The sequence below is a fragment of the Dipodomys ordii genome, unplaced genomic scaffold (genome assembly GCF_000151885.1).
Source record: "Dipodomys ordii isolate 6190 unplaced genomic scaffold, Dord_2.0 Scaffold74, whole genome shotgun sequence".
Lineage (NCBI taxonomy): Eukaryota > Metazoa > Chordata > Mammalia > Rodentia > Heteromyidae > Dipodomys > Dipodomys ordii.
In genome coordinates, this window is record NW_012267290.1 from 901794 (window position 1) to 909204 (window position 7411).

General features: G+C 47.6%; 1 protein-coding gene across 1 annotated transcript in view; it reads right to left on the bottom strand.

Annotated features, from left to right (window-relative positions):
- The window catches only part of Znf395 (zinc finger protein 395), a 38643-nt gene extending 31262 nt beyond the window's left edge, over positions 1–7381 (bottom strand). The window contains exon 1 of the mRNA XM_013024259.1: positions 7299–7381. The gene's annotated coding sequence lies outside the window, so the exon portion shown is untranslated. The remainder of the gene's footprint in view (positions 1–7298) is intronic.
- Between the last annotated feature and the right edge of the window lie 30 nt (positions 7382–7411).

Genomic DNA, 7411 nt, shown 5'->3' on the forward strand with positions numbered 1-7411 from the left:
AAAAGTCCCTGAGATTCTTATCTCCAATTAACATGCTACCCTTGGGCAAAAAAGCTCTAGGACAGCACCCAGCCCTGAGTTCAAGTCCCAGGACTGGAACAAAATAATAATAATAATAAAATAAAGACACATGGATCAGAACTCAATCACCCCATAACTGCAGCCCAGGCTATTGCCTACTTCAGCTTTTCCAATTTTTCCCCATTTTTGCCTGTTTTGTTCAAAAGTCTCTTATAGTAGCCGGGTGCTAGTGGCTCACACCTGTAATCCTAGCTACTCAGGAGGCTGAGATCTGAGGATTGCAGTTCAAAGCCAGCCCAGGCAGGAAAGTCCATGAAACTCTTATCTCCAATAAACTACCAGAAAAAACAGAAGTGGCGCTGTGGCTCAAGTGGTAGAGTGTTAGTCTTGAACTGAAGAGCTGAGAGAAGCACCCAGGCCCCGAGTTCAAGCCCCACAACAAACAAAAAAAGCATTCACATTTTTAGTATGATCTGAGAGATAACCCTAGTGGAGGAATTACCTTATAAATGTATAAACATGATATATTTTGGCTCAAAGTTTTCAAACTAAATCAGGCTTTATACTTGTTTCTTACTGAATTTTTCTTTCTTTTCTTTTTCTGAGTCTTGGTCTACCTGTTAAATAAGCAATCCCTCCCGCTGTCATCAACATAGCTTCCACAGTCAGCCATGGAGCAGCTCACAGCTCAGACTGGAACACTATGGCATCACTTTCAGACCCATTTGCTGAAAAGGGGCTGATTCAGTGCCAATAATGAATTGTTTTCTGTGTGATTATCAAGTTAACCACACCACCCAGCCCAGATTTTACCACTTAGGACTGAACATAGAGAATCACATCCTGAGACACTGTTCATACTTCACTGAAGCCACAAGGAGCCATACCTGCTGCCCGAATTCTCCAGTTAGTAACCCAACAGAACAGTGCGGATTCATTTTCCCAGGAGTCTGACTTCCATTCTCCTGCCTCCCGACAGTCACATTTTTAAGCAAAATGCACTTTAGCTTTTTTCTGAGACAGGGTCTACCTATGCAGCCCAGGCTAGCCTGGAAGTCACTGAATGATCCAGGCTGATCTCAAAGCTATGATCCTCCTGTGCTCCACCCAAGTGCTGGGATTAAGAGCATGCACTTCCACGTTCAGATGAGTGATACTGGAATTTAAACTCAGGGCTATATACTTGCTAACCAGGCACTCTACCACTTGAACCATACCTCCAGCCAGCCTTTTTGCTCTGGCTATTTTTGAGCAAAGTCCTCACCTTTTTACCCAGACTGGAACTATGATCCCCCTGATGTCAGCTTGCTGTTATAGCTAGAATGACAGGAACATGCCAGTCCATCCAGCTATTGGCTAAGATGGGTTCTCATGAACTTTTTTATTTTTGCCCAACAGGCCTCAATTAGCAATCCTTTTGATTTCATGTCCGGAGTAGCATGGATTACAGTCATGAACCACTACACCCGTACTAACGTTTGTTAATGTTATATCAGCAATATTATTTTAATAACTGAAATATATCCTGCCTATAAAAAGCAGGACTAGTGGTCGGTCCCACTCACCTGTAGCTTCCTGGGAAAGAGCTCTGGCCTCTCCGGGTAAACCACACTGCTGAAGATGACAAGGATTTAAGCTTACTCCAGCTCCTTGCACATAGGCCAGGTGTTCTGGAATCACTTCCATTCGCCCCTGTGCTTGAACAGCTGTTGTGTGGTCATCATGAACCTGTCTGGATGCTGGAGACACTGCAGGGGTAAGGAAACGAGACTCGACTCCGCCCTTCTCACACTTCCCTTGTACTGACTCACAGATCCAAAGCTCCCGAGAATCTAATGTCAAGCGGCATTTGACAACCTGACTCACGTCTCACCTAGTTATTACCTGTACCTAGACGGCACCCTCAGAGAATCCTGCGAGGAACTAGCACCTAACAAGGGAGATGCACCTAGAACAGGGGAGTGGGGATCCCTGGAAATCTACCTCACTCCACAGAATGCAAGTCAGGCTCTCTCTAAAGAAAACCATTCCAGTCATCGTAAAAGTGGTTCCGGTCCCAGCCAGCACTCAGAATGCGCTGCTGACTTGTCTAAAACAAGCACACTGCACACAAGTATCTCCAATTCCATCATGTCACTCTCCTGCCAGAACCCAGAACCCATGATGGGCCAGCCACCCCCAACTCCTTGGCTTGACCTCCAGATCCCTTAAAAACAGGCTTTGCCAGGCGCTGGGGGCTCACGCCTGTCATCCTAGCTACTCAGGAGGCTGAGATCTGAGGATCACGGTTCAAAGCCAGCCTAGGCAGGAAAGTCCATGAGAAGCTTATCTCCAATTAACCACCAGAAAACCAGCGCTCACCTTGAGCTGAAGAACTCATGGACAGCGCCCAGGACCAGAGTTCAAGCCCCATGACCGACCAAAAAAAAAAAAAAATACCACCTGAGGCTGCAAACAAATGCAACTGTGGTATTCAGCATTCACTATTAACTGTCTCTTGTGGGCAGGGAGGGGAGGAGAGGGGAAGCAATGGAAAGAGTGATGTCCAAAAAAAAGAAACACACTGGCTGGGAAAGGTGGCTTAGTGGTAGCGCATTTGCCCAGCATGCACGAAGCCCTAATGCATGAAACCCTAGGTTCGATTCCTCAATACCACATAAACAGAAAAAGCTGGAAGTGGCGCTGTGGCTCAAGTGGCAGAGTGCTAGTCTTGAGCAAAAGACGCTCAGAGACCGTGTCTAGGCCCTGAGTTCAAGCCCCAGGCCTCCAGGGGAGAGGGGCCACGGGGAATACTCATTACCTGACTCATGAATGGTACAACAACTTAGTAGTAATAATAAAATTGTATGCTTTAAACACTGAGGTGGCAAAGCTAAATGCCTGCAGGGCTCAGCAGAGACGGGAAGCAACTAGATGGAGGCAACAGGCAGCCCAAGGCCCAGGGCGGAGGCGATCCCTGTGCGGAGCATGCAGCCTCCCGCTCCCGCCACACCTGACTCTGAAGGAGCCTCAAACCCAGAGACTTGCTGGATCTTTTTTCCAACTTTGTTAAAACGTTGGTGTTGTCCTAACTGTAACACCAGCTGGCCTCACTGCATACAACCCTGCGCCACATTTACAGCCAAGGTCTCCCTCTAGCCTCACTCAATCAGCAAGCCACACCCACTTCTCACCCCGACACCACTTCCCACAGGACACACCCCACAAAAAGCATCTCAGATGTTTCTTATTCCAGGGTTTTTCCAAGCCAGCACGGTGCTGCATACACGTAATCCCAGGTACCTGGAGGCTGAGGCAGGAGGATCTTGAGTTCAAGGCCAGTTCCAGCAAAGTTACTGAGACCCTATCTCAAACATAAAATACACTGACTAAAGTATGGTATGCACGAGGTTGATTTTCATGGCATAACCCTTTAGAACCATTAACAGAGGGCTTAACAAAGTAAGTACCAGGAAGCTAAAACACTGTCTTGTCTACAGGAGAGGGGCAACGAAGACAGGAACTATACTGGTAAATACAATGTGCATGTGTAAAAATGGAACTAGGAACTTGAATAGTGGGGGAGAAGGATGGAAGAGGTAGCACTGACCAGGATGCATTGTACTTACAAACCAACACACTGAGGCGCTGCTGGCTCACGCCTGTAATCCTAGCTACTCAGGAGGCTGAGATCTGAGGATTCCAAGCAAGCCGGGGAGTCCTTGAGACTATTATCTCCAATTAAGCAACCAAAAAAAATCCGGAAGTGAAGCTGTGGCTCAAGTGGTAGAGCACTGGCATTAAGCACAAAAGCTCAGAGACAGCACCTAGTGCCTGAGTTCAAGTCCCAGGACCTACACTCAAAATAAACAAACTGATGCTGAATGGAAATTCTGTTTTACAATTATCTAAAGGTAGCTTTTAAATAAGTTTATTTTTCAAAGTGAAATACAAAATGTACCCGCTACCTTACTTATGTAACTGTAACCCCTCTGTACATCACCCAGGCAATAAAATTTTTAAAAATAATTTTTTTAAAAAAATGAAATACAAAAGGCCTCGGATCTTGGCTCGAGGTAGAGTACTTGTCAACCATGCACAAGGCCTTGGATTCAATCTCCAGAACCACAAAAAGGTTTCCGCAGCCACACAGGCACTGGTTACGGCTCCCCACTCCCTGCCGCCCCTTTCCTTGTCATTTTAACATTGAATTGTTTTGCCTTGCTCCTTAATCCAAGGAACACGTTAGCTCTCCAACTAGACTGCACGGGTCCATCTCTCTATACTTTGTTCTCCTTTGGCATTGAGAAGAATAGCTCTCCATGGAGCAGCTTTTTAATTCGGAATGTGAAAATCCTCCATGCTTCTCAAACTGTGGGTTTTGATCTATCAAAGAGTGTTTGGGCCGGACACCAGTGGCCCACACAGTAATCCTACCTACTCAAGAGACTGAGGAGATTGTAGTTCAAACCAAGCCCAGGTAGATAAATCTGAGAGATACTTATGTCTAATTAACCATCAAAGAAAATCCAGATGTGGAGGTGTGGCTCCAGTAGTAGACAGCTAGCCTCAAGCAAGAAGGCCTAGTGAGAGCACAAGGCCCTGAGTTCAAGCCCCAGTACCAGAGCACAGATGCGCACGCACGCACACACACGCACACACACACACACGCGCACGCACACACACAGAGTAGTTGGGTCATCTTAGCAGACTACAAGAAACGTTTATTTTTTTTTTAAGTAAAAAGTAATTGAAGTCAGGAGCAAGCACCAAGCAAAGGGATGTAGTATATCATGAACTGAAGTCATATTTTTTACATAAGATTATGTGTTCTAGATTATGATATAAATTTTATTTATTTTATTGGTCATGGGGCTTGAACGCTGGGCCTGGGCGCTGTCCCTGAGCTCTTCAGCTCAAGACTAGTGCTCTACCACTTGAGCCACAGCACCACTTCTGGTTTTCTGGTGGTTAATTGGAGATAAGAGTCTCATGGACTTTCCTAACTGGGCTGGCTTTGAACCACGATCCTCAGATCCTGAGTAGCTAGGATTATAGGCATGAGTCACCAGCGCCTGGCTTATTTCTTAATGTAGGTCCTGGTCAAACAGTATCAAAAGCATTGCTCTACAATGAGTAAGTGAACTCAAGCCCTGCTCCACGCACATTTTCTCTCCCTTTTTTTTTTTTTTTTTGGTGGGGAGAAATGGTCAGCTATTCCCTATGAAGATAAAGAAATCTGAACCACACCATCAGCCTTCCCCCAGGTCCCCTCTTCTCCTGCCAGCTCACTGATCCTACATGGCAGAGAAGCAGGAGGCTGGGTAACTATAATTACATTCTCAGCTCACTCAGTAACCTTCCGCAATCATCCTTCAAACCCTGATGTTGCAAGTTGAGGCTTGGGGAATTTGTTCAGCAAATCACCCCACGTTGCCTTTGCAGGGAGAAAGCAGAATTCAAAGCTCAGAAGAAACAGCCCTGGCTCCCTTCTCCCCGCTGGTCTCCCAACTCCTGGGACAACTGGACTGAGTGGGAAAGGACTGGCTCTAGAAAACGCAATATTCCTACACCCCAATTCCCTTCTTCGGGTCATCTGGACGCTCGCTCTCCCCTACCACAAAAGGGACACCCAGACTATCCAGACTGCGGTGCAGAGAAAAGTTCAGGCATACTTCAAAATCCAACAACTGACACCTTTGGCATCTCACTCAACCTCCATCCCACCCTCGTGCTTACAGGATAAATGATCCCAGTTTCCTGGAGCGCCCACTCCCTAGAGCTGCTCCTCCAACTCCGCAGTCACAGCCAGGTGAAGTCGAGTGAACACAGAAGGGCAAAACACAGAAGCCTTGGTAGTCGGCCTAAGTCCCACTCACGCTCTGCTGTCTTACGACCAGGATGACTCCACACTTCCCCCAGTGCCCTGCCCACTCTTCCCCCCAACACCATATCCTAGTGTTCCCACCAACCTCAGAGCTGCCACTGCTTGTGAGCACCTACACTCAGATATCTTGGCAAACAAGAGATCTACAGCTTGAGTGTGAATTACTTCTCTGCAAAACACACATTTCCGATTTCTCCAGTTACCAACTTCAGCAGGTCCAAGGTCCTGGCAAACCATCAATTCCCACAAAGAATTCATTTCCCTTGGTGTCTTCTTCACCCTGCCCCTGTTAGCAGATTGCTTCAACAGTAATATTTCTAAGACCCAACAGCTTTTCCATTTCCAATTAAACCCGGTCCAAACCCTGAGCATGCCACAACTGCCACAGTGTGCTAACGGGTCTAGCTCCTAACGTTACTTTCAAAAGCCTTTCCACATACTCTCCTTACATCACTCACTGGTCCTCAGATCTTCTCAGGACACATGAGAAGAGAGCGCAAGTTCTCAGTCTGGCTTTCTAGGCCTTTCACAATCTCTGCCATTGCTCCTCTCCATCTTTATCTTCTTTTCTTTGTCCCAGACTGGAACTCCTGACACTCTTCCTCATTGATTAGTGCTCTACTAACTGAGCCAAGCCTCCACCACCTCCATTTTTATCTTCTAAGTTCAGGAAACATCCCAAGACAAGTAAAACCAGCTCCTCCTCCTCAGGGAAAGTCACATCACGTACAACCCTACTTTGCGGAGCAGCTCAAGGGTCTCCAAGGACGCAGCTCTAGCTCCCTCCCCACCTCCCACCATCCCCTGTGGCCGGCCTGGGGTTTTGTTTCTGTGTCCTCGCTGAGGTGGTAGGTCAGGAGGAAATCTTCCCTTTGTACCCTTTCTTGCTGAGGACAACCACTGCTGGTCTTTTCTGCATCCCACCTGTTACTTCTTTCCTGACTTTGGGTCTTGCCAGTGGATTATTCTCCACATACAGAACTTACTTCGAAACTAATCCCCTAAGTCCTTTTAACTCGAATGTCAATCTGCTACGTCCCCATCCTGCAGCATGTATGCCAACTGGACCACCAGAACACATTCATTTCAACTTGAGCTCTCCAATGGCTTTTCCCTGGGTTTGCTGAGGATTTTCACTTTCTCCTGTACCTCTAACCATCTCCCAGAGCCGGGCCTGGAGCTGAGGACACCCAGGGACCGGTGTATTGTATTTCAGGCTCCTCCAAACCAGGAACCTCGGTCTGACCCTGGGGAAGGGGGTCAGGAGGCTTCCAATACCTGTTGCCGGGCTGGGCTGGAAGCCCGTGGCCGAGCGCTTGCAGAGCAAGTGCAACGTCCTGGGTTCGATCCCCAGTACCCCCCCCAAAAAAAGCAAGACAAGAACACATACACCCCAAAAAAGAATCAATACCTGTTGCTCGTCACTCAGGAGCAGACTGCCCCGGTGACACCCTTCCGGAAAGGGCTGTGGAGAGAGCAGTGAGGCCGCCCAGGCTGGACGCGGGGGCCTGGCACGGAGAACGC